The 27,051-nt window shown below is 40.5% G+C and overlaps 1 protein-coding gene across 3 annotated transcripts in view; it reads right to left on the reverse strand.

Annotated features, from left to right (window-relative positions):
* LOC123755056 (SET and MYND domain-containing protein 4) overlaps positions 1 to 27,051 on the reverse strand; it is an 84,286-nt gene that overhangs the window by 32,342 nt on the left and 24,893 nt on the right. The window contains exon 2 of one of the 3 annotated variants that reach the window (XM_045737518.2): positions 6,667 to 6,805. The exons of 1 other annotated variant lie outside the window; for it this stretch is intronic. The gene's annotated coding sequence lies outside the window, so the exon portion shown is untranslated. The remainder of the gene's footprint in view (positions 1 to 6,666; positions 6,806 to 27,051) is intronic. One more of the 3 variants, XM_045737519.2, reaches the window with a different exon arrangement.

Genomic DNA, 27,051 nt, shown 5'->3' on the forward strand with positions numbered 1-27,051 from the left:
ATCTATCCATCCAAATATCTATCTATCCATCCAAATATCTATCTATCCATCTAAATATCTATCTATCTATCCATGTACCTAATGGATAGATCATCGGAACTGATCAGACGAATCTGACAGATGATCAGATCAATTGGATTCGTACTCTCAATCCATCTATCCTTCCTTTTAACTATCCATCCATCTACTCATCTGTCTATCCATCCATCTACACATCTGTCTATCCCTCCATCTACTTATCTGTCTATCCATTCATCCATCCATTTATACATCTATCTATCCATGTATGCATTATTCTGTCTACTAGTCTATCAATTCATCAATCCATCTATCAATCAATTTATTCAGCCATCTGCATTTATCAATCTACCTGCCTAGCAACACAAATTCCCAACACAAACACAGAGATCAGTATAAGGTTACATAGAGGAAAGTTTCCGTAAATTATACACATACAGATCCGAAAAAAAGTTACGTAAAATGGAAATTTATCCCAGAAAACATACCCAACACATTAATCACACTGATATATTCGGGGGACCATGCAATGAAAATCCAAGTATTAAAAGGACATGTTGCTCAATGAATGGATGAAAACATATACTAAACAAAAACTTTACCTCTAATACTTATAAAAATGCGAGAGACATATGTAAAAGACTTTATAAGGATTCCTAACCTTTACAAGGTTAGGTGAGGTATCATAGGTTCTTTTAAAAAATAATATTCCATATATTACACCTCTTCCTCCAATTTTCGTATGACAACACTTTCCCTGTCATTAAGGCAATACAATGATTAACTAGCTATCTGACATACTTTGAGGGTATGTACTTTGCTAGAAATGAGTAAGGAGATAAAAACAAAGCATGATTAAAACTAGCTTGAAACATTACTTTTTGCATAGGAGAGATATCTAGGTGTGAATGTAATGATGCACTTACTAGTGGAATGATTACATAATCATTGGAAAGGTACGCGGTTATGTTAGGTGTTGGAACATATGTTTTTTTAAAAACACTTGATAAGAATTTGTTGAGATGCTAGGCATGACGGCATAGGCTCTTGTGGGAAATTTCCACATCAATTATGCAAATACAATTTTTTATGTTTTGTACTAATTAAATATTAAAGAAATTTAAGTTAGTTAATCCTGTATGGGATAGCATATGTGCTAAATTTGCTTCAGAAAACGAGATTATCATTTACTGCATTGCTAGCATCTCGCACCAAAAATGTATATACTAATTAGTTTAATACTAAACCCAACAGTCAGATGCATGAAACTAATGAATTACTCCTCCCTAAATTCAACTGGATTATCAGTAACTAAACCCATTAAACGAAACTTTTCCTACTGGAATCCATAAGAAACGTTCTGTTGAAGCATCATCCGAATGGTACCGGGAGGAGGGAGGGAGGGAGGAAGCTATTATATGATAGAGAGTGAGGCAGCACACACGAAACCCTGATCGTGATACACAGAGCGTGCTGCTGGTATTTGAAGAGAATAACTATGAAAATTGAGTTTTCGACCAAGACAACAACAGGGAAGTGCTTACTATATCTCTCTTACCCTTTATATACTCGTTATGGCCATTTTGTATATGTTAAAAGGATTAGGTGGTTAGGCATAACTGGAGAGGGTTCTGGGAGTTCTTATACTCCCCAAGCTCGGCCTGACGCCAGGCTCGACATGGGATAACTTGGTCCAACAGGTTGTTGCTTGGAGCGGCTTGCAGGCCCACATATCCACTACAGCCTGGCTGGTCTGGCACTTCTTGAAAGAACTTATCTAATTGCCCCTTGAATATATCCACCGTTGTTCCAGCAGTATTTCTAATGCTTGCTGGAAGGGTGTTGAACGGCTGTGGACCTCTGATATTCAGTGCTCTGTGTCTATGGCACCTCTACTCTTCACTGGTACTATTCTGAATTTCCTTCCATATCTTTCATTCCAGTGTGTTGTTGTTAACCTAACCTAAACTAACATAACTCAGTCTGTTACATGACTAACATAACCAGTAGGCTGCGTGAATCCCAGCTGTCCTGGGTGAGTGTTAATTATAACTCGAGCAGACTGAGTTATTGAATATGAAACAATAACAATTAAAATAATAATAATAATAACACATTGTGCATGGCTATATTGAAACGTTTTTTTCAGGCTGGAGTCAGGGACTACCCTAGAAGCGAGAAATTGGCCTTCAAGTTGAGGTGACATCACCAGAGAGATGATGCCATTACCACCATGAGGTTGACTCATGTGTACTTTACCTGATTCCTGACTCCCAAAGCCATCTAGTCAGATAAGCTGGCTATATTTTATTCATATTAACCATTACTATAAATTTAACCCACTTACCGTTTAATTATGATGTAGTGAAATCAATTATATGTTTAATTATGGAATAGCAAAATTTAATAATTATAACCCCCCCCCCCCCCAAGTGTGTGAAGGAAGTTTATCGGTGGGATAAATATTAAAACCATACAGTCCACTTTTGAAGAAATACATAGAATATAATTCATTTAATGAACTCTTAATTTAATTATTTATTTAATAAATAAATAAAATTAAATAAATAAATGGCCACTGGTAAGCATTTTCCCACACACATATATATATAGTCCTTCGAACTAGATTATGATTTTAATATATAAATGAACTAGTGCAATCAATTAAACAAAAAAATAACCAGTCAAAGCAGAGGGCTAAATAACCAGTAGCCTAACCTCACAAATTCTCTACAATATTAGTGCATGCAATAGTGTTACTAAAAACAAATAATTATAGCAGTATTACTTGCTCCTAACCTCAATTCAGGTAAATAAGGTGATACCAATAAATATGATTTTTTTTTTTGAGATATATACAAGAGTTGTTACATTCTTGTACAGCCACTAGTACGCGTAGCGTTTCGGGCAGGTCCCTGGAATACGATCCCCTGCCGCGAAGAATCGTTTTTTCATCCAAGTACACATTTTACTGTTGTGTTAAACAGAGGCTACAGTTAAGGAATTGCGCCCAGTAAATCCTCCCCGGCCAGGATACGAACCCATGACATAGCGCTCGAGGAACGCCAGGCGAGTGTCTTACCACTACACCACGGAGACTGATATGTACCACCAAAATTATCACTTCATTTTCATAGATTTATCTACAAAAAAATTGTGGTGTTTTATTTCCAGAGATTGATAGAGAATAAATTAATTCCAAACAAAACTGTGGCTTCACTTGCACGGAGTTTTATCCAGTAAAACTGAGGTGTTTTATCTTTGCTGAGTTTATATTCTTCATTGGTTAATAAATATTAATCAATATTACCAGAGGTCGATGAGACCTCAACTACCAACATTAGTTGAAATTATATTTTTCTAAGAAAGAAAATAAATTTAAATTGTAAAATAAAACCCAAATAAAAATATATTGCACTCTGTCCTATTGCACATTATAATCTAGTAGCTAGTTGCCAACCTACATTAAGGTAGGATATATTACCAATGACTAGTGTTGTACTAAATAGTGGACAGCCTAGTGTCATTTAATTATTGTGCAGACCCACCCATATATAGAGTGAAACTATTAAAACGAGTTGTGTTATACATATAATTATATTAGTTCTATGTTATATTATCATATGTCACTATTATATATCACTGTTGAGTGATGAGAAGTGTCACTATACCATTCAATTGCGATTATGATGAGCTAACCTGAGGTATTCCAACAATGACTCTAATTATTACTCAAAATAATCTGTATATAATTATATAAAATTGCCCATTTATTTGGCCAACCTCCTCAAAAGGTAGGATCTCAGCCTAGTGACAGAAATTAACCCTACTAGGCTACTACAATAGCTTGCTCAGCAACTATGAGCAAAACAAAGTACAGCCAAGCAAACAAAGCCATTGCTTACAGTAAGCAATGGCTTACATAGAAACTAGTACTAAACGATCCATTACAGCCTTTAAGGGCCACCTAACAAGGCAGCTTGATGAGTGTGACAACTTATCAAATCAAACACCAATAGATTGTGTGAAGTTAGCTTTACACTTAATAGCTGCTATCAGAAAATATGACAAAAGGGATTATTGGTTCACCGTAGCCTGTGCTGCACAGGGGTTTTACTCTTGAGAAGCTGAATCTAAAACAACAACAACAAGAAGTAAATATGAACAAATTAAGACTCACAGAGATTTATGTGCAAGATGTCTCTTATGCCAACTTAAAGGCTAAAGATCATGACAGCATTTTAACCTACATAGCAGATTATGAGAATCCCATACAAGGAAAACTCAATCCTTTCATTGCAATAGTGTCACAATTAGACACAAAGAAATGTTGTGTCTATTACTTACCTTATGTTGAGTATACCTTGAGTTGGTGTCAGGGCTTAGCATCCCCACGGCCCAGTCATCATCCAGGCCTTCTCGTTGCTGTACTTGTCAACCAGGCTGTTGGACGCAGCTGTTCTCAGCCTGACGTATGAATCACAGCCTGGTTGATCAGGTATCCTTTGGATGTGCTTATCGAGTTCTCTCTTGAACACTGTGAGGGGTCGGCCACTTATGCCCCTTTTGTGTAGTGGAAGCGTGTTGAACAGTCTCGGGCCTCTGATGTTAATAGAGTTCTCTCTAAGGGTACCTATTGCACCTCTGCTCTTCAATGGGGATATTCTGCACATCCTGCCTTGTCTTCTGGTCTCACGCTTCAGACAGCAGCTACAGTTTCATCTAATTCAGCTTCATCTAGTCAGAAGCTGAATTTAGCAGCTTCATCTGATCAGAGTCAAGCTGAGACTCGACTCCCACCAATCAATTTAGCCACTTTCTCACGATCAGATGAGGAAGATTGGGAAATTTTTTGGAACAAATTTGTGGTCCTTGCGGACTGAAAACCCTCCATACCAAAAGGTTGTAAATTTTCCTATTTGCAAGGTTAGTTATCAGGTGAAGCTAAATCAGTTTTATCCCATGTGGGGTTGACTAAAGATGGTTATGACCTCCCTGTCTAGCTCCTTAATTAAGGATAATTGCGCAAATTCAGAAGTAAAAATGATACACTTATAAGCTATTACATTTACCACCACCAGAAACTAAAGCCACTTAACACCACTTCAAGGCTTTAGTCTGGAGGTAGAATCCATGATCAAGACCATCAGCTTGAAGGTTAATACAAGCGAGGCTGAATGAGTCTAAAAAGTAATTGTCCAGGAAAAGTTACCTATAAATTTATCCTGGATAAATTGTGCACCCACTATCACAAAAATATTTTATCTTTATATGAATTTTCAGAGGGTTTATGTGCAGTTGTGCATCAACAACACACCTATAACAAACTTAAACCCCCAATTAAGCTCTCAGATCAAGTGCACACCAATAAAACAAAGAGTACACAAAGTACTCCCAATAAATTAAACAAAATTACTTTCACCCCAAAGTGGAAGACAGGCAGTGTGGGCACATATGCAGTGGATCCTTCGAAGCCTACAGTTACTGTGTCACCCAAGGCGGTGACTCCCAAAGGTGTTGTATGCTGGATGACATGTTTGTCCTGCCTAGAAGAACATTCGATGAACCATTGCATTAATTATCCTGATCGTGTCACCCGTGTCAAGCGACTCAAGGAATTACAAAAATGTACAGGGTTATTCTGGGCACGCAATACTACCACCTGTGAAACCCAATTACAAACCTGCAATAGGTGTAACAAGGGTCAACATCACATAGCATTATGCGGGGATTCAAAATTACTCTCCATTCACCAAGGTGGATGATAATATTTCCACCACAGTAAAGTATTGCAAGGTGCGAGAGAAAATCAGTGTCCTGTCGACAAGGTCCAACAAACATGCGACTTTGCCTACTGCCCATCTTACAATTAAAACCAAAGGGGCCAAGGTCTATACCCGAAGGTTGTTTGACAAGGAGTCCCAGAAAACGTTTGTCACCCTAAAGGTGGCAGATAATCTTAAATTATAGCCTGTAACACAGGTAAAATTGAACATTGTTAATGAACACTGAATGAACCTGTTAACGTCTGCAGGAGGGAAATTACTCACATGCCTAGTATTGAGAATGAAGAGACCAACACCTGAAGACAACAAACGTGCCAAATAGTTATTTAAACACGTACAGAATTGCATCAGTCCTATTTGAGTTACTTCTTCGTTTCTGCATTAAGCTACTTTAGACACGCACTTGAAGACGTCCAATAGCCCTACACGACTGAAATTAGTAACAATCTGTTCGTGAGTAAGTTCTAAGGAACAACAGTTCAAATAGAAATCTAAAATTTGTCAGTAAAATTTGAATATAAACTCCAGTAAATATCCACTAAGGAGAACCCACCTGACTGTCTCACCAACGGTCTGATCTGGAAACAATTATCTACAGCTGAGATGTCTTCCAATATTCCCACCACAGTACAGTAGTGCAAGGTGTGACAGAAAGTCAGTGTCCTATCGATAAAGTCCAACAATAATACGACTATGCCTTCTGTGCGCTCAAGCTTACCATCAAAATCAAAGGGACCAAGGTCTATGCTCAAGGGTTGTTTGACCGAGGGTCCCAGAAGACGTTCGTCACCCAAAAGATGGCAGATGATATTAAATTTAAACCTGTAACATAGGTAAAACTGAAGTTTTCGGAATTCCTTACCAACACTGGAACTCAAGTCTACCAGGGGGTGCAACCATTAGTACGTTTATGCGGTTATGTTCGTCCAGTACCTGCCATTGTAGTGGACAACATTCCAATGGGTCTACATATTAATGGTCTAGGAGCAACTGCCAAATTCCTGAAAGGAAAGAGAGTTAAATTGGCAGATAACAAAGTCACTAAAGCAAAATAACAAAATCTGCCTGTAACACAGGTAAAAGTGGCCTAAACAAAAGCTACATGTAATTGTGACTCACATCAATGCTCTGCTCCCACTGATGACCCAGAGCCATGCTTGACTTTAGTGACTTATTATATTCAGTCATTGAATTAATTAAAACCAAATAAAATTAGTATCCTTGGAGTTAGCAGGAAATGAAGCTGCTTATAGACCTCCAACACCTGCAACTCCAGTATGGGACATCTGTCCTGTACGAACTGCCACACAAACATGAAATATTATGTCCAAATTATTATTACAATAATTCTGACACGGAGTAATTTGCCAGTTCTAAACAAGGGACTCTGACTCTTGTTCCCCCCCCCCCCCCCACTGTAATTATGTGGGAAATTCCAACATCATATGAATTTTAATGGAATATGCAAATACAATTATTGCTGTTTTGAATTAATGAAATATTAAATAAAATTCAATTAGGTAACCCTGTAAGGGATAGCATACATGCTAAATTTACTCCAGAAAATGAGATTATCTTTTATCTTGTGTTACGGAAATTAACCTGTATTCCCCTTATCCGCATATAAGTCATATTTCCCTATCTGTACATATCTAAAAGAAGTTTTACTTGATTCTGGGACACTTGAAAGGAAGCAGGATGCTGCAGTTGGAAGAAATACATATTTTAAGTTTAATTGGGAGAGGCTACGGAGACGACTCCATTATCAAATATGTCACGGCAGTTTGCGAGAGAGGAGAGCTTTCCCACTCCAGGCGAACCCCTAGTGCATGCTTGGTACAATGTGGAGTGATTGGTCGGTGGCAGGTGCTTGGCCAGGTTGACCAATAGCGTTACGCCTCGGGCGTGATGTAGCATGACGCCAGGCGCCTCTGCAGAAGTAGACAGGAGATCTGAGAGACACTTACCAAGGGTCCAGCTGACTGGAGGTGTGCTCAAGCGATTCCCCGTTCTGGAGAGGTATAGGCCTTCAGAGTAAATTTATCAGCTATAGTGTGGTAACGAGGAGGGAGGACTGTTGACTACTGAGGGAGTATGAGGTACAGCCGGATGGTGGAAGATTGCACCTAAGGCTCGGTGACGATGGCACTCCTGGGTAACTTTGAGAGGTGGTGCGGGACAACCCGTGGGCCGTGCATGATGGTGAAGCTGTGTGGAGAATATTTGGTAGCAGTCCTGGTCCGGGGCAGTTCAACAACCGCTTACACAGGAGAAGAATTCACACAACAAAGCTACTTGTGAGGCGGTGGACCAGTTGTTGTTGATGTTGTTTCAGATTTAACTACTCAGAACGAAGTGTCCATGTAACACTGAAATGAATATGGTGAGCCCGTAATTGAGTTCGGTTATTTGCAATAACCTTGTTTCTGTGATATTTGGGTCTAAGTTTAAAATGAAGAAGGGGATTCCTCCTTCCCTGTTTATTTATCGCTTCAGTTTTAGTGCACTGGTTTTAGTCTCGTTTTATTAACATTATCTTGGAGGCGGATGTAGATGCAGAATGCTCACCAGTGAGCCCCATTCCACAATGGCTTTTCTAATCATTGTAGTCACGGTGGAATGTGCATCTAATGCAGCTGCTGTCGTTGGATTAATGTTGAGTTTGATGTGCAGGGCTTCAGTAGCTTCACATTCTAGTAAGTAGTGCAATAGTGGCGCCTCTGCTTCTGTTTCACAGATGAGACACTCTTTAACTATTGGGTTCATTACCTCCCAGCAGCACTTGTAACCAAATTTGAGTCTGTGTATGGCTACTGCAATGTCTCTGGATATCTTTTTGCCTGGCTTGAAAGAGGAATAACCAGTGGCTTCTTCGTACCAAATCGCAGTGGATTGGCTCCGTGACGACTTTTGATAGTTGAGAATATTTTCTTCTTGATTTGCTCCTTAATCTGTGAGAAACTTGGAGGTATTTGATCCTGTACAACAGGTAGAACAGTTGCAGTTTTTGCTGGTGAGTCTGCCTTTTCATTACCATCTATGCCAATGTGATTTGATATCCAATTTAGGGTGATTGACAGCCCTTGATTATGGGCTTCTTTCCCTATATGTTGAATTTCTGTGAGGAGTTGTATATTATCTCTATGCTGACTGATAACAATGCCTAGAGCGAAGATTGTGAGTCTGTATGAATGATGACATCATGTAAAAAAATCTCAATTGTATAGTTTATTGCCTCCTTCAGGGCATATAATTCTGTTTGCAATGTTGAGCACCCACTATTCATGCTCCAGTAATCTTCATGGTTGGTAGTGAAACTGCTGTCCTAGCAGAACCTCTTTCTTGATCAACTGATCAGTCTGTGATGATGTGAGTCGTTGTAAGTCTTGAGATGGTTTCCATTTGTTGTTCTATTATTTCCTTGAGCCTCTGCGGGTCACATGCTGATTTTTTAATTGGTAATCCTTCAATGATTATCTTTAGATTCGATTATTCCCATGGAGGAGGCTGCCGAAAGTGTTGATATGGTCTATCTTCCCCCTTTGTTTTTAATGGTCCATTTCAGGTCCATTTTCTCTAGAATCTTGACCAGATTATCCACCCATGAGCTTGTTCTATATTGGAGGTTTTTCTGAAAGGATCTCTGTATGCTGTCTTTGATCGACAGTCTGGCGGTTGTTCTAATAAGTTTTGCTGCTATGAGGGCTATCCTTTGTTTCACCCTGTTTTCTAATGCTGGTAAATTAGTTTCCATTCTAAGGTTCTCTCTACACGTCCATGTAGGTGCTTCCAGCATTGTTCTCAGAGCATCATTTTGAGACACTTCCAGTTTCTCCCATTGGTTATCACTGAGGGATGTAAGAGCAGGAGCAGCATAGTCAATGAGTGACCTAACTGCTTGAACGTAGTACATTTTGAGTACTGGTAGAGATGCACCCTCTCTAAGACTGATCAGGGAGCGCAAAGCTGAGTTTCTGACTTTACAGCGTTCCCGAAGATATTCAATTTCTTGAGTGAATTTCAACTGGTTGTCTATTATGACTCCTAGGTATTGAAAAGAGGTAATCCACTCAATTTCATGTCCTTGTATTGTGAGTCTTTTGTCTTGAGTTCTCATTTTAACGGCCATAGCTTTTGTTTTATTGCTGTTTATTTTCACTGCTATGCGTTCCGCTTCCCCGCTGATAATATCTTGGCATTTTTGTGCATGGTTCCTTGCACCTTTGCCATTGATGACGACCACAAAGTCGTCTGCGTAGTTAAGAAATTTGGTTTTTGGTAGCTTGAGCTTCATGAATTGTTCCATGAGACAGTTGAAGAGGAAGGGGCTTAGTATTCCTCCCTGCGGAGTTCCATTTTCCAGCCTCTTTGAGGTCGATGTTTTTCCTTGGAATTTGACTTTGGACCAGTGGACCAGTACGTGGAAATGTATTAGTCTGGATAAGCCAGGTGATATCAGTTTCCACCTAACACCTAGTGAGGCGCACTAGTACTGGTGGAGTGAGCCACCCCAAGGGTGTAGTATATGCAATGGTCGGCGTCAAGTGAGGAGTCATTCACTTACAAGAAGATGTCTTAACGTCGTGGATTGATGAAGAGCTATGCTGCGCACCTATGATCTACGAGTCTACGATCTATAAGGTAGTTAAATTACCCTCTAGTTTTTCTCCTTGTGTTAGGATAGGTGTAATATATAAGTACGGATATAATCGGAAAATATGAGAGGAGTCGGACATAAAGCAGTAATATTATTAATTATTGTGTGATTATGTTTTCATGAGTTGGTTAAATAGTGATTTAAAGGCTGTATGCTATTGAAGAGGTGTCTTAAAATAAGACAAATAACACACACAAAACCCTGATCGTGAGACATGTTGCATGCCACTGGTATTTGAACAGAATACCTATGAAAACGGACGTCTTCGACCACGACAACAACAGGGAAGTGCTAACTTTATCAGTCTTCCCTTTTATGTATTTTTTTTGTCATTTAGTGTATGAGCTAAAGTATGAGTATGTATGTATGATATAGGAGTAAGTGGTAAGGCGGCATGAATCCCAGCCCTTTGGAGTGTATGTTAATGACTCAAATAACTTGAGTAGACTTAGTTATTTAACATGCGATAATAATACCGAGGGGGGGGGGGAAATAGCTCTCGCTTGTTCATTATTCCACCCCCAGTTAACTTACGAGGCCGGGGGAAACAGCCCTCTGTAGTTCGTTATCCCGCTCTCAGTTAGCTAATTATTCTAGAGCACTCCCAGAGTTCCTACGGCAGCCTCTCTCGTTCAACACCTTGTAACCTAGGTATTTAACTACCTAGGTGCGGGGACTACAAGGCGCCATAACTTGATCAGCTACCCAAAAACCCTAGAGAACTCTAGAATACATTTCACTGCCACAAGCATATAAAAGAAACGAAAGGAAAGTGATGAATAATAAAGTAATTAGTGAGGGTTTGGGGTGAGAGATGTAGAGAGGTGGGAGGAGCGGGGAGGGTCATCAGTTGAAAGGGATAGGGGTGGAGGGGGAGGAGTAGATGGGTAAAAGTAGATAGTAGAAGTAGAAGAGTAGATAGTAGAAGAAGAAATATTACCTCCATCCATTCAAGACCATTACATACAAGACAAGGAATGGAACTTGTCTGTATCACAATATTCTCAAAAGATGTTATCAAGAGGTCATTATTAGTATGTTCCATCTGTATCATGTACTCATTAAATCATGAAACCAGTAACCGCAGGGGCTTTCTCACCTCAACTCAAAAACTCTAGGGAATAAAGTTAAAGACAATTTAAATAATAAATTCAACAATTATATTTTCCATGATAAATATCATAATGTAAGCGATTCAACTTAATGTTCAAGATACAAAGTGAGTCATTATCCAAGAATTCGAGAACCCTGCAACTTGACTGCCCCTGATCCTCACACAACACTTGTAAACACGACCAAGTCACCTTTCATGCTCAGCTCACCAAGTGTCTGCCTATAGTTGGATTGAGAGGGGGGGGGGGGGGGGAGTCTGCAGTTGTCAGGCAGTGTCACCCCCTGTCCGGCGACAGCCTATCTCGACGGCTGGCCTCTGCTCTGCTCTGCTGGCTGGTCTCCTATCTATTTCCTCTGTGCTCTGCTCTCCGAGTATATATTGGGGAACCTAGTAGCTAACTCTGCCCACAAGTAGATAGCCCGAGGCTCTCTATGAAACCACTCCTTAAACGTCGGCATGTTTGAAGGCCAATTATCAGATTAGCAGAAGCAAGGTGAAATTTGCATGATCTGACCTCAGGTCACTTGGGGTCATTAACGCTTAGAGGTGTGAGTTAGAGGCCGACAAACTGGCGCCTCTCAAATCCTTGTCTCTGACTCATGTATCTGTATGTATGTATGTATTAAATAAAACTAAACAAAAGTAGACAGACGTCCATTGTTTCTGGCTGGGCGACATCACTGCTTGGTCTTGTAGATAGTCCTGTACCACATTTCTTAAACACAACTGCCTCCGTTGCTTCTCCGTCGTTAACGCAAACAACCCTTGGCCAACAAGGTAGCCGTTACTTCTTGTACTGCGTACAGGACCGTGGAATTCGGTTGTCCCAGCTGATCTGTAATTGGCCCTACGTCAGTCACCATGAGAGACGTATATTGGGGTTCTTTACAGCTATAGGGACTACAAGTTTCGAGACCTCCATTTAGTTGGCACAGTAGAAATCCCATCCTACTTCTTTCCTCCCTGTTGCTCTAGCACGCCTCCTTCAGAGAGCCACTTCTGACAGCCACATCAAGTCCGCACGACACAGGAGGAATCACTCAACAGAGTAACATGCTTGCAGGAGGGGCGGCCAGTTTAGGCAAACGATCCTGTCATGTAATTACACTCCATGCAATGATGCTGACACCAGCAAAGGACACTAGGTATCGTGTCTCTGCTTGGTCTTATCTTCTCCTCTTTCTTCTATCTTCTTTTTTCTCTCTTCTTTCTTCTTACTCCCATGGTCTTTGACAAGTGACCTGGGGTCCATTGGGGTCCGTCCGTCCTGGGGTCCAACTTGCGTAGACCAATGTTGGTGGGACAGACTGGAGTCGTTGTTAACTATTGTGCATGGCTATATATATGATGCCATTACCACCAAGAGGCTGACTCATGTGTGCCACACCTGATTCCTATGCCTGTCAAAGCCATCTAGTCAGATAAGTTGGCTATATTTTATTCATGTTAACCATTACTATAAATTTAACCCACTTACCGTTTAATTATGGTTTAATGGAATTAATTAAATGTTATTTATTTAATTATAGTATAATCAAATTTAATAATTTTATCCCCCCCTCCAAGTGTGTAAAGTCAATTTAACGGTGGGATTAAAATACATATACATATAAATATTAAATATTAAATATTTATAAATATTAAATATTAAATAAATAAATAAATAATAAATTAATAAATAATAAATAATATAATAATAATATAATAAATAATAAATAATAAATAAATAATAAATAATAAATTAAATAATAAATTAATAAATATTAAATATTAAAATACATATACATATAAATATACAGTCCACTTTTGAAGAAATAAATAGAAGATAATTTATTTAATGAATAACAAATAATAAATAAAATAAAATAAATAAATGCTCTCCGGTAAGTATTTCCCCACAGCTCTTTGACAACACTTTGAATTAACAACGTGGCAATAAAATACTTAGAAATGCCCCAATAACAACTTCTGAAGTACTGTGCATACTACCTACAAACATCACTTTTCATAGAAAGGTTGTGAAAACACAAATGGTTGAACAATGTGTTAGTCACAATGTATTGTGGAAAAGCTGTTTAAAAAAATTACAACACAAGGATTTTAGAAACAAGGCAAAGGATGAATGAATTTCACTAGGTGAGATTATATTGGGTCCTTTTAGTATGAGAAATTTCTTAAAAGTATACCCGGATTATGAGACAAAAAGTATAGTGGAGTTAGCAGAGACTGACTGGGGCAAAGTGGAACAAGGTGGAAATCTTGCAAAATGAACAATTGTTCATTATTTGTTTGTTCATCATTATTTGAAATAGTTTGGTAATGGTAATAGTAGGGCCATCTTTGGAAATCTGCACAGAAGTGATACACCTTGATAACAAGACCTTGTGCTCCAGATAAAATATGTAGGGATATTGTATGGATATGCGATGAGTTTCTGTTGTTGGAAATTTTCTTTGTTAATATGGAGTGGCTGCAGAAATATTGAGAGAGAAAGCTCATAAATAGAACTGCCTAGGGAATATAAAAAAAAATATTGAGGATACTGGTGACTGAACTGCTTGTTTGCTAATACCATGCCCTGACCAAGCAAATGTTGATAAAGTCTCACGAGATTAGGTTAGGCTCGGAAGGTTGTTCTTAATGCAAGGGAAGTAATGGAAAGACCTCCTTCTGTGGAAAATACATATAAGGATAATCCTACGAGAATCTGACGATGCAAATCTGGCATTAAATTTATAATTTATCCTAGTGTTGGAAAAAGCAACACCTGGGTGAGATGGAAATGGTAACTTTATTTATAAACTCGGATGAAATACGTAGGGATGAAGTAAGCAATGTGCAGAAGAGTTGTAGTGAGGTGTTAACTTTTTAAAACAGGATTGGTTATTGCATCACTTCAACACCGTAATTTTTGTTGAATTAGAACATACGAAATCAAAATGGTTACTTGAAGTGAGAGCTATTCGTTAAATAACTGACTGATTGATGAGCTCGCAAAAGAAAGTAGAGTAGAGAAACACTGAGTGATGACGTAGTTTACACAAAGATTTCACTCGCTAAGTACAGAAAGAATATGATACAGACAAAGAAGTTGGGTAGAGATTTAGATGAAAGTTTTTATGAGCGATGAGATGGTGAATCGACTATCAGAGTTGGCCAGATGATAGCTGTAAAATTAAGAATAAACACTCTTATAGATTAGGCGAGTTCAGTGAGTTGTGATGATCGTGTGTAAGAGTGTGAATGCGGTATTTTGTGTGTAGGAAATTGTGGAATGAACAAGCGTTTGTATACCTTTTAGACATCTAGTGGGCCTACTTAGTATTACCTACCTAAGGTATGGGAATTATCCGTTCGAGGGAGGTGAATCTGAGAAGTGCTGTTCAATTTTTAATAAAGTGAAGAAATACTAAACTTTGTAAGAATACTGAGAACAGCACTTATGCACAAAAGAGTTGCTAATATGACCAAGAAGTTCTCAGTGAGAACAGTGAGAATATGGGTTGAATTGAGAACTTGTGAAACTAGAAGGATATTTTGTGATGGGAGAACAAGAGGTGGAAATCATGTTACCTAAACTAAGATTTACTCCGTGGAAGATGAAGGGATGTTGGCAAGTTATATTAGAGTACATGTTGAATAAACTTTGTGTAAGAGAATGAGAATTGTAAAAGTTTCAGTGTTTTAGAGATTAATTAGAAGATGCTGTGTGTTAGCTTGTGTTTGAGAATGTGTAAGTAATATTGTACGTTTGTGTAATGAAACTGTGTAGAGTTAAGAAATGGCTATTTAGTGAGATTGAGAATTTGTTCAAGTGAATAAGGATGTAGTGCTCATGACAGATTGAGTGAGTTTGTGCAAATTGAGTAGAAGCAACATTGTGTTTGAGAAAGTGTATAATATTGTTCACTTGTGTGATGAGACTAAGTAATGTTGAGAAAGGTATGTGCACGTTAATGTGTAAGAAAAAAAGCAATGGTATGTGTCTTTATACTCACCTAGTTGTGCTTGCGGGTCTGGATCTTTGGTCCCGCCTTTCAACTGTCAATCAACTGATGTACAGATTCCTGAGCCTACTGCGCTCTATCATATCTACATTTGAAACTGTGTATGGAGTCAGCCTCCGCCACATCACTTCCTAATGCATTCCATTTGTCAACCACTCTGACACTAAAAAAGTTCTTTCTAATATCTCTGTGGCTCATTTGGGCACTCAGTTTCCACCTGTGTCCCCTAGTGTGTGTGCCCCTTGTGTTAAATAACCTGTCTTTATCTACCCTGTCGATTCCCTTGAGAATCTTGAATGTGGTGATCATGTCCCCCCGAACTCTGCTGTCTTCCAACGAAGTGAGGTTTAATTCCCGTAGTTCACACTGCAGTATTAAAACAGTATTCACACTGAAGTACTACAGCTGTGTTCACACTGTGATATTACAGTTGTATTCACACTGTGGTATTACAGCTGTTTTCACACTTTAGTATTTCAAAAATGTTCACACTTTAGTATTACAGCTGTGTTTACATTGTGGTATTACAGCTGTGTTTACACTGTGGTATTTCAGGTATGTTCACACACTAGTATTACAGCTGTGTTCGTACTGGAGTATTACAGTTGTGTTCTCACTGTAGTATTACACCTGTGTTCACAATGTAGTATTGCAGTTCTGTTCACACTGTAGTATTACAGCTGTGTTCACAATGTAGTATTGCAGTTGTGTTCACACTGTAGTATTACAACTGTGTTCACACTGTAGCATTACAGCTGTGTTCATACTGTGTATTACAACAGTGTTCACACTTTAGTATTACAGCTCTGTTTACCCTTTGGTAATAGACCTGTGTTCACACAGCTGTATTACAGCTGTGTTCACACTGTAGTATTAGTGCTGTATTCACACTATGGTATTACATATTTGATCACACTGTAGTATTACAGCTGTGTTCACACTGTAGTATTAGTGCTGTATTCACACTATGGTATTACATATTTGATCACACTGTAGTATTACAGCTGTGTTCACATTATAGTATTATAGCTGTGTTAACACTTCAGTATTACAGCTGTATTCACTGGTATTACAGCTTTGTTCACACTGTAGTATTACAGCTGTGTTCACACTGTAATATTTCAGCTGTGTTCACACTGTGGTATTAGAGCTGTGTTCAGAATTTAGCATTACTGCTGTGTTCACACTGTAGTATTACAGCTGCGTTCACACTGTAGTATTTCAGCTGTGTTCACATAAGTATTACAGCTGTGTTAACATTAGTAATACAGCTGTGTTCAAACTGTACTATTACAGCTGTAATCACACTAGTATTTCAGCTGTTTTCACACTTTAGTATTACAGCTGTGTTCACATTGTGGTATTACAACTGTGTTCGCATTTTAGTATTACAGGTGTGTTCACACTGTAGTATTACAGCTGTGTTCACACTTTAGTATTACAGCTGTGTTCACATTGTGGTATTACAGCTGTGTTCGCATTTTAGTATTACAGGTGTGTTCACACTTTAGTATTACAGCAGCGTTCACACTGTAGTATAACAGCTGTGTTCACACTGTGGTATTACTGCTGTGTTCACAGTTTAGTATTACAGCAGTGTTCACAATATTGTAGTATTACAGCAGTGTTCACACTGTAGTATTACAAGAGTGTTCACATTGTAGAATTACAGCTGTGTTCACACTGTGGTATTACAGCTGAGTTCACACTGCATTATTAAAACAGTGTTCACACTGAAATACTACAGCTGTGTTCACACTGAAGTACTACAGCTGTGTTCACACTGTGATATTGCAGCTGTATTCACACTGTGGTATTACAGCTGTTTTCACACTTTAGTATTTCAACAATGTTCACACTATAGTATTACAGCTGTGTTTACATTGTGGTATTACAGCTGTGTTTACACTGTGGTATTTCAGCTGTGTTCACACAGTAGTATTACAGCTGTGTTTGTACTGGAGTATTACAGTTGCGTTCACATTGTAGTACTGCAGTTGTGTTCACACTGTATTATTACAGCTGTGCTCACACTGTAGCATTACAGCTGTGCTCACACTGTAGCATTACAGCTGTGTTCATACTGTGTTATTACAGCAGTGTTCACACTTTAGTATTACAGCTCTGTTTACTCTGTGGTAATACAGCTGTGTTCACACTATAGTATTATAGCTGTGTTCACACTGTAGAATTATATCTGTGTTTACTCTGTAGTATTATTACTGTGTTTACAATGTATGCGTTTTGCTGTTGCCACACTGTAGTATTAATGCTTTGTTCACACACAGTAGTGTGATTGCTGTGTTCAAACAGCAATAACGTGCAACTGTTACTGCTAGTATTTTAACTGTGTTCACAATGCAGCATTATAGTTGAGTTCACATTATAATATTATAACTATATTCATACTTTGGTATTAGAGGTGCGTTCACACTGTGGTATTACAGATATGTTCATACTGTGCCATTACAGCTGTGTCCACACTGTAGTATTACAGCTGTGTTGACACTGTAGTATTAGAGTTATGTTCACACTTTAGTATTAAAGCTATGTTCTCACTGATGTATTACAACTTTGTTCACACTGTGGTATAACAACTGTGTTCAAACCTTAATATTACAGCTGTGTTCATACTTTCATATTTCAACAGTGTTAATATTTTAGTATTACAGCTAACTTCACCCCTGTAGTATTACAGCTGTGTTCACACTGTAGTATTACAGCTGTGTTCAAACTTTAGTATTACAGCAGTGGTCACACTGCAGTATTACAGATTTCTTCACACTTTAGTATTACAACAGTGTTCACACTGTGGTATCACAGCTGTGTTCACACTGTGGTATTACAGCTGAGTTCACACTGTAGTATTACAGCTGTATTCACAATGTGGTATTACAGCTGTGTTTAAACTGTGGTATTACAGCTGTGTTCACACTTTAGTATTAGACTTGTGTTCAAACTGTAGTATTACAGCTGTGTTAACACTGTAGTATTAGAGCTGTGTTCACACTGTAGTATTACAGCTGTGTTCACACTGTAATATTTCAACTGTGTTCACATAAGTATTACAGCTGTGTTAACATTAGTATTACAGCAGTGTTCACACTATAATATTACAGCTGTGTTCACATTGTGGTATTACAGCTCTGATCACACTGTAGTATTACAGCTGTATTCACACTGTGTATTACAGCTTTGTTCACACTGTAGTATTACAGCTGTGTTCACACTGTAGTATTAGAGCTGTGTTCACATTGTAGTATTACAGGCGTGTTCACACTGTAGTATTACAGCTGTATTCACACTTTAGTATTACAGCAGTGTTCACACTGTAGTATTACAGCTGTGTTCACACTTTAGTATTACAGCAGCGTTCACACTGTAGTATTACAGCTCTGTTCACACTGTAGTATTACAGCAGTGTTCACACTGTAGTATTACAGCAGTGTTCACACTGTAGTATTACAGCAGTGTTCACACTGTAGAATTACAGGAGGGTTCACACTGAAGTAATACAGCTGTATTCACACTGTGGTATTACAGCTGTTTCACACTTAAGTATTTCAATAATGTTCACACTTTAGTATTACAGCTGTGTTTACGTTGTGGTATTACAGCTGTGTTTACACTGTGGTATTACAGCTGTGTTCACACTCTAGTATTACAGCTGTGTTCGTTTTGGATTATTACAGTTGTGTTCACACTGTGGTATTAAAGCTGTGTTCACATTGTTGTATTAAACTTGTGTTCACACTGTAGTAATACAGCTGTGTTCACACTGCTATGTTACTACAGTGTTCACACTGTAGTATTACAACTGTGTTCAAACTGTGGTATTACAGCTGTGTTCACAATATGGTATTAAAGCTGAGTTCACACTGTAGTATTACAGCTGTGTTCACACTGCTATGTTGCTACAGTGTTCACACTGTAGTATTACAACTGTGTTCACACTGTTGTATTACAGCTGTGTTCACACTGTGGTATTACAGCTGTTTTCACACTGTGGTATTACAGCTGTGTTCACACTGTGGTATTACAGATGTGTTCACACTGCAGTATTACAGTTGTGTTCACACTGTTATGTTACTACAGTGTTCACACTGTTATGTTACTACAGTGTTCACTATGTAGTATTACAGCTGTGTTCACACTGTAGTATTACATCTGTGTTCACACTGTAGTATTACATCTGTGTTCACAATGTGGAATTGCAGCTCTGTTCTCACATTAGTGTTACTGCAGTGTTCACACTGTAGTATTACAGCTGTGTTCACACTCTTATTAAAGCTGTGTTCACACTCTTTTATTAAAGCTGCGTTCACACTGTTGTATTAAAGTAGAGTTCACACTGTGGTATCACAGCTGTGTTCACGCTGTAGCATTACAGCTGTGTTCATACTGTAATATTATAGCAGTGTTCACACTGTAGTATTACAGCTGTGTTCACATTCTGGTATTACAGCTGTGTTCACACTTTAGTATTACAGCTGTGTACACACTGTAATATTAGAGCTGTGTTAACACTTTAGTCTTTCAGCTAAGTTCACTATGTGGTATTACAGCTATATTCTCACTGTGGTATTACAGCTGTGTTCAAACTGTGGTATTACAGCTGGGTTCACACTGTAGTATTACAGCTGTGTTCACACTGCAGTATTACAGCTGTCTTCACACTGGAGTATTACAGTTGTGTTCACACTGTAGCCTTTCAGCTGTGTTCAAACTGTGGCATTACAGTTGCGTTCACACTCTTGTATTACAGCTGTGTTCACACTGTAGTACTACAGTTGTGTTTACACTGCGGTATTACAGCTGCGTTCACACTGGAATATTACAATTGTATTCACTTTGTAGCATTACTGCTGTGTTCACACTGTAGTATTACAGCTGGGTTCACACTGCAACATTTCAGCTGTGTTCACTCTGTAGCTGACAACTGTGTTCACACTGTAGTATTACAGCTGTGTTCGCACTGTAGTATTAGAACTTTGTTCACACTGTAGCATTACAGCTGTCTTAACACTGGAGTATCATAATTGTGTTCATATTTTAGCATTACATCTGTGTTCACACTGGAATGTCTTTGGGGTAAACTACTGCAAACAGAATTGTACAGTGTCTACAACCTTCTGTAGGATGGGTATAGGGACTACTACCACCTGTTAGGTGAGTAATGGGTCCATACCAGTTGTAAGATGGGTCTAGGCCCAATAACTACCCATAGGATAGGTACGGGGTCCACTACCTCCTACCGGATGGGTATATGGTCCACTACTACACACAGGATGTGTATGGCGTCCACTACCGCCTGCATTATGGGAATGGGGGTCCACTATCGCCTACAAGATGGGTATGGGGGTCCACTAGCACCCACAAGATGGGTATTTGGTCCACTACCACACACAGGAAGGATATCTGGTACAATACCACCCACAGAATGGGTATGGGGTCCACTACCACCTAACATATGTGTATGGGGTCCACTACCACCCACAGGATGGGTATAGGGTCCACTACCACCAACAGGATGTGTATGGGGTCCACTACCACCCACAGGATGAGTATAGGGTCCACTACCACCATAGGATGTGTATGGGGTCCACTACCACCCACAGGATGAGTATAGGGTCCACTACCACCCACAGGATGAATATAGGGTTCACTACCACCAAGAAGATGTGTATAGGGTTCACTAGCACCCGCAAGATGGGTATAGGGTCCACTACCACACACAGGATGAGTATGGGGTCCACTACCACCTTCATGATGGGTATAGTGTCCACCTCCAACCACAGGATGGGTATGGGGTCCACTACCACCCACAGGATGAGTATGGGGTCCACATCCACCGACAAGATGGATATGGGGTCCACTACCACCCACAAGATGGGTTTGGGGTCCACTACCACCCACAAGATGGGTATGGCTCCATTACCACCCACAAGTTAGGTATGGGTTCCACTACCACCCACAGGATGAGTATGGGGTCCACTACCACCAACAAGATGGGTATGGGGTCCACTACCACCCACAAGATTGGTATGGGGTCCACTACCACCCACCAGATAGGTATGGGATCCACTACCACCTACAAGATAGATATGGGGTCCACTACCACCGACATGATGGGTATGGGGTCCACTAACACCCATAGGATGGGTAAGTGGTTCACTACCACCCACAAGATTGGTATGGGGTCCAATACCACCCACAAGATGAGTATGGGGTCCCCTACTGCCCATAAGATGCGTATGGGGGGGCCCCACTTCCATCCAGAAGATGAGTATGGGGTCCACTACCACCCACAAGATGGGTAACAAATTTACCAATTTATGAAACAGATTGACAAATATTAAGTTCCAAGTTTATACATATTGTGAAATTGAAAGTCAGTGTAGTAACATAAATTGGTAAATCATAAATATTGTAAGTTAAGAATCTCAAGCATGTGTGTGTGTGTGTGTTGTGGGGGTGGGGGGAATACCCTTGGTAAGAGAGTGGTAGGTAACCTTAGACGTTCTGCGGTCAACGTGAGGGGGGGGGGGGGGTCAAACCCTCCAACATCTGGGCATAGTACCAGCAGCCTCCGCAACACTCCCCCAGCCTCCAGCTGATGCTTGTAGATGCCTCATCTAACCTCATTTATGTCACACATTAACCTACAGTTCCAGTGATATATAAGCTCCTCATCATAGTGGCGTCTCACCAATATAAACTGTATTGGATTTTGTCCCGAAATAGCTATATGCTGATTGGAAGTATGTATGTGTGTATGTATGTATGTAAGTATGTATGCATGCATGCATGTATGCATGTATGTATGTATGTATGTATGTATGTATGTATGTATGTATGTATGTATGTATGTATGTATGTATGTATGTATGTATGTATGTATGTATGTATGTATGCATGCATGTATGCATGCATGTATGTATGCATGTATGCATGTATGTATGTATGCATGTACTCACCTATTTGTGCTTGCGGGGGTTGAGCTTTGGCTCTTTGGTCCCGCCTCTCAACTGTCAATCAACTGGTGTACAGATTCCTGAGCCTACTGGGATCTATCATATCTACATTTAAAACTGCGTATAGAGTCAGCCTCCACCACATCACTGCCTAATGCATTCCATCCGTTAAGTACTCTGACACTGAAAAAGTTCCTTCTTACGTCCCTGTGGTTCATGTGGGTACTCAGTTTCCACCTGTGTCACCTTGTTCCCGTCCCGCCAGTGTTGAACAGTTTATCCTTGTTTACCCGGTCAATTCCCCTGAGGATTTTGTAGGTTGTGATCATGTCCCCTCTTACTCTTCTGTCTTCCAGTGTCGTAAGGTGCATTTCCCGCAGCCTTTCCTCATAACTCATGCCTCTTAGTTCTGGTACTAGTCTAGTAGCCTCCTGTCTGGCCTCCTGTTTCCACTGCCTAATTTCATTACTTTGCATTTACTCGGGTTGAACTTCATCAGCCATTTGTTGGACTATTCACTCAGTCTGTCTAGGTCATCTTGTAGCCTCCTACTATCATCCTCTGTTTCAATCCTCTTCATAATTTTTGCATCATCGGCAAACATTGAGAGGAACGAATCTATACCCTCTGGGAAATCATTTACATATACCAGAAACAGTATAGGTCTAAGGACTGACCCCTGCGGGACTCCACTTGTAATGTCTCGCCAATCTGAGACCTCACCCCTCACACACAGTCTCGTTGTCTCCTGTTGTTTAGGTACTCCTTTATCCAATGGAGTATCTATGGGGCCTCGTAGCCTGGATGGGGCCTCGTAGCCTGGATGAGGCCTCGTAGCCTGGTGGATAGCGCACAGGACTCGTAATTCTGTGGCGCGGGTACGATTCCTACACGAGGCAGAAACAAATGGGCAAAGTTTCTTTCACCCGGAATGCCCCTGTTACCTAGCAGTAAATAGGTACCTGGGAGTTAGTCAGCTGTCACGGGCTGCTTCCTGGGGGTGGAGGCCTGGTCGAGGACCGGGCCGCGGGGACACTAAAAGCCCCGAAATCATCTCAAGATAACCTCAAGATAGACACTAAAAGCCCCGAAATCATCACAAGATAACCTCAAGATAACCTTCCCTTTCACTCCAGCCTGCATCTTCAGCTTTTTCACTAGCCTCTTGTGTGGTACTGTATCAAAGGCTTTCTGCCAATCCAAAAATATGCAGTCTGCCCACCCTTCTCTTTCTTGCCTTATTTTTGTTGCCTGGCCGTAGAATTCAAGTAACCCTGTTAGGAAGGACCTGCCATCCCTGAACCCATGTTGATGCTGTGTTACAAAGTTCCTTCGCTCCAGATGCTCCACTAGCTTTCTTTGCACAATCTTCTCCATCAGCTTGCATGGTATGCAGGTTAGGGACACAGATCTTTTGCTCCTTCCTTTGGAATCTCCAAGGGGAGATTCCATCTGGGCCTATAGCCTTTGTCACATCCAACTCTAGGTAAGGACACACTTCCTTACTTCTCCGCTGGTAATCTCAAACTCTTCCAGTGGTTCCTGGTTAGCTATTCCCTCTCTTATCTCTGGAATTTCTCCTTGCTCTAAGGTGAAGTCCTCCTGGAATTTCTTATTCAGTTCCTCACACACTTCCTTGTCGTTTGTAGTGAATCCTTATACCCCTATCCTTAATTTCATAACCTGTTCCTTTACTGCTGTTTTTCTCCTAATGTGGCTATGCAACAATTTTGGCTGAGTCTTTGCCTTGCTTGCGATGTCATTTTCGTATTGTCTTTCTGCCTCTCATACATACATACATGTATGTATGAGAGATACATACATACATACATACATGTATGTATGTATGTATGTATGTATGTATGTATGTATGTATGTATGTATGTATGTATGTATGTATGTATGTATGTATGTATTGTGACGGTGTTCCCCCCCTTATAATTCTCCCACGCCTGCAGTAAGAGTCATGTCCACTTTACCAGAGCGTTCTCTAGGTCGCAGGCATCAATTTGATATATGTGGGGGAATGTAGTGTTCTCGAAGTGCCGAGAAATTCATAAAAGAAGAGTATTTTGGGCTGTGGTTTAGGCCCTTTAGGAAGCCAATATGGCGCTGGGTCTTCTGTTTTCCCGCCAAAACTGTGTGACGTCAGTGACACCAGATTGGTCGCCGACAGCGAAGTGGCACAGGGAGCCAATGAAAACCTCCCGTGGCGAATATGACGTCACGAAGGAAGGGGGGTCCGGTCATCGCGCCGCGCTGGCGCCATCAGTCTAAGACAGCACGTCAAGGAGGTAGGACGTGCGCTGGGGGGTCCTGTCAGTTGGACAGTTTACCCCATCTCCGGAGGACTTACGCATCACCCGTGGTCTGCCAACACCTGTGGGGTCTTCCTTCGTTCATGTGTTGAACCGAAGGATGAAATGACGGGATATTGAGCAACAAGTGCTCCAGGAACAGGTGTTGTGCAAGAGTGGAGTCTAGGCAGCGACGTATGCGACGGCTGATAGCTCCACAGTGATGACGTAGTGGATGAGCCAATCCTCCGTGAGGGAAGCAGTCTGACACGACACGTCAAGGTGGTTGGACGTGCGAAGATTGGTCCTGTCAGTTTGACAGTTGTTTCCCGCTCCCGTGGATTTTACGCGTCACCCGAAGTCTGCCAGTACTCTGTGAGGTCTTCCTTCGTTCATGTGTTGAACCAGAGAGGGAATCGACGGGATATTGAGCAACAAGTGCTCCAGGACAGGTACTGTGCAAGAAGAAGTGAAGTCTGTGCAGTGACGTATGCGACGTCTGAGGCAGTTTACCCGTTTGTGATGGCGTAGTGGCTGTACCGAGCCACTGGGAAGCAGAGGAAGAAGGAAACTATTCGGGAATCCGAACGACTGCAGCCGAGACGTAGGCGGGCAGCCGTAGCTGGGAGGAGAAGTCGACGGCCGGGAGACCGACTCCAACCCTACAAGAAGTCGAGGAGGAGCACGGACCTGCAGTGAAAAGGCATGGAGACGACGCGCTGACGGTGGGACGTTGATTGAGTTCCTGGAGGACACGACAGAGTGTGTGTGGGGGCGTTCCCTACACGAGGCAGGAGCCAGGACCAGGAGCTACAACTCAACTCTCATCGGAGGATAGGTGGAAGGAGGTGATTCTAGTTTCCCTCCCAATTCCCCTTTAGTCAGCTATATTATTTAGCCTGAGTATTTTGTATGTCATGAGCAAGGCTCACCTATGTCACAGTAAGGCACCAGTGTGCAGAGTGGTACCATAAAGAGTACTCACGATATTTACGATTATTATTGGTGTATGCAGGCACCCGGAGTAATTGATGAATTTACTGTGTTGAGAATGTCTTTCATGAGACTTTAAGGTGATCATATAGTGAGAGAAATATATATAATTATGCCAGTATTTGGGAGTTAGGCTATGTGCCCAGTAACTATGTTATTATCATTATATATGTCTATGCTCGTGTATTGAATAATCATTCATGTGTGCAGTGATTAATTGTGTTATCGCCCACGGAAGGAATTACTGAGAACTCCAGTGATATATACTTCATAAGTTATCATTAAACGAAGGGCAGTGCGTAATACCATGACAGAGAATTATTGTCACATTTAATATAGAAATGTTTGATTGAGCCCAAGATCAGTGTAGCGAAGTATTTACGTGCTATTGTCGCAAATATTGTGTGTTCGAACTTCTAGTGATCTTTGAGAACTTAAAGAAATTGGCGCGTCACGCCAAGCAAACAGATAAAGTAACATTCGCGCGGATGGGGTAGTCGCCAAGCTGATTTTGACATTGACGAGAGGGGGAGTGTTGCCAGCTTAGTGAATTCATATTTTATGTGGGAACGAACGACTCCCGCCTGAAACAGCTGTTTGCTTTTTGATATAATCTTGTGATGTCTTTGAATGAGTGTTAAGTAAAATACAAAATACATTGGTGTTTATATCATCCCCTCCATATTTCTTGTGGCTATATAATACCTGAAATCAGAGAGTGATAGAAGTAAATACCTACCTGATATCAGATCTATTGAGTGTGTCCTTGCCACTGTTACCACAATTCAACAAAACCACTGACGTGTTACTGGACACCGAAAACACCAGTTGGCGACCTTGTGGTTAGTAGTAGAGCCCTATGACGGGGCGGGCATACAACAGTTAAGTGAACAAGTTGTGTTCCCACTCCTCGATCAGAGGCCGGTTGGGATTGACTGGGATACTCTCCTGGCGTACAGTGGCGCCGCGAGGAGAGAGTGAAGACCCGCAGGGCTACGGTGAGTGACCTTGAGTGTACTGTTGCTCACCCGAGTAAACCCCGACAGTATGTATGTATGAATGTATGTATGTATGTATGTATGTATGTATGTATGTATGTATGTATGTATGTATGTATGTATGTATATATGTATGTATGTATGTATGTATGTATGCATGTATGTGACAGTTTCAGACCACGGAGGAAAATTGAAACAGGAATTTCC

This window comes from Procambarus clarkii, chromosome 28 (assembly GCF_040958095.1).
Source record: "Procambarus clarkii isolate CNS0578487 chromosome 28, FALCON_Pclarkii_2.0, whole genome shotgun sequence".
NCBI classification, from domain to species: domain Eukaryota; kingdom Metazoa; phylum Arthropoda; class Malacostraca; order Decapoda; family Cambaridae; genus Procambarus; species Procambarus clarkii.